The sequence below is a fragment of the Octodon degus genome, unplaced genomic scaffold (assembly GCF_000260255.1).
Source record: "Octodon degus isolate 3935 unplaced genomic scaffold, OctDeg1.0 scaffold00323, whole genome shotgun sequence".
Lineage (NCBI taxonomy): Eukaryota > Metazoa > Chordata > Mammalia > Rodentia > Octodontidae > Octodon > Octodon degus.
In genome coordinates, this window is record NW_004524899.1 from 614,350 (window position 1) to 616,279 (window position 1,930).

The window sequence follows — 1,930 nt, forward strand, 5'->3', positions numbered from 1 at the left end:
CTTGAAGCACAAAGCTGAAGCAAACATTTCCAGAATAAAATATAATGATGAATTGGAGTGCTCTGAGGAAGTTAACCAAAATATTCAAGTTTGAGCACACAGCTTTCCTATGTTCCAGCCTTATGCTTTAATAAAAATAAATAAATGGACAAAGAAACATTTTAAAGAAGTGGGTGAAGCTGCACTGGAAGTGCACAGTGAGTGAAACAATTGAATATAAGGCAGCATAAGACTCTTGTAATGAACACTTCGCCATAATTAAAGAAAGGAGATGGCAATGTCGAACTTGTCAAGGGGAGGAAAACTTTCAGCTGCAGTATATGAAAACTAAGCTCATGCTCTTGGAAAGAAATGATAGAAACTGCAGAGAAGATAAGGAGACTTGTTTCAAAGTATCAATAATTAGAATGAATTGAATGACACCAGAAGCATGGTTTATAATATTCTGGCATTTACTCTAAAGCAAGTTCAGAAATAAGATCAAGGTAGCACATTTAGGATTTATCAGAGGACTAGGATGGTCAAATATGGCTCTTACTTTGGGGCAGCAGTAGCCTTCTTTCTTACTGTTATACTTACAGAGGAAATTACTTTCGTAAGCTATGAGTTATTAAAACACCCCTGGTGAATTTAAAAGAAATAGCAGTTATGGAAATGTTGAAGCGAGTCCCTACCTCTCGGTCCTCTGGGTACCTGACCCTCTTCTGGGCAGCAGAGACCCAAGCAAGGCTTTGTGGCTGCACAGACAACAGGTCTAGGATGCAAGCTGGATGCACCATGCAAGACACAGCAGGACGCTTCACACTGACCTATAATCTGGCCATAGCTACTCACCAGGGAAATGTAAATTGTAAAATATATATATATATATATATATATATATATATATATATGCACTATTTGAAAATGTATTAATGAAATGAGACTAAAGAAGCTTAGAAAACTTACTGTCATTGGTGGACAACTAATTGTTCACTTGAATGGTAATGCTCACATTGTGCCCTAAAATAAGACACACCTATGCTGCTGGTAAGGCGGAAGTAGAGTAGGGCCACTTTTTAATCTATAAAACTGTTGCAGATAAAAAAGGCAAACCAGGCACCTTGGGCCCTCCATATCCGACCAACTCCAGGCCCTGCGAGTGTGGGAGAGAGCCTCTGCTCTGTCCTGCGCCAGCCCACCACTCCAGACCCAGGCCTGCCACATGAGAGAGTCACTTCCCCGCATTCTCCAGACCTCCCCCACCTGGGCAGACCCAGCACAGCCCACCCTCTGAGTGAGAACTTCCACCGCGCCTTGGGCCCTCCATATCCGACCAACCCCAGGCCCTGCGAGTGTGGGGGAGAGCCTCTGCTCTGTCCTGCGCCAGCCCGCCACTCAAGGCCCAGGCCCACTGCTTGAGAGAGTCACTTGCCTGTGTTCTCCAGACTACTCCAGACCACCCCTGCCTGACCAGATCCAGCGCAGCTTGCCATCTGAGTAAGAACTGCTGCTGAACTCTTGGGAGTCTTGCAGACCCACCAAAACACAACACTGGTGAGTGTGTAGGAGAGCTTCTGCGCTCTCTCGCCCCCGCTTCTCATACCCCTCCAGACTCAGCCCAGATCTAGCATACAGGCTTGAGGTAAAATCCTGCAGCTAAAGTCCCCACAGTGAGAGACTAGGGTCAAAACCACACAGCTAATCCAGGAACAGATCATTTTATCAGAGGTGTACAGCAAGGCCACCTCCAAGGGCAACAACAGTAAGGAGCTGAGCACAGTAGCCTAACCCAAGCCAGGCACAACTGCATGAACAGAACTTGGTATATTAATACCTGAATTTCATTAAGTGATAACATAATTGCACCAAAGCTCTACACCAAAGGCCACAGGTCAGTGTTAAAAGAAATGATAAAGACAAGGAGCAAAACGCAATCTCAGGTCTCAAG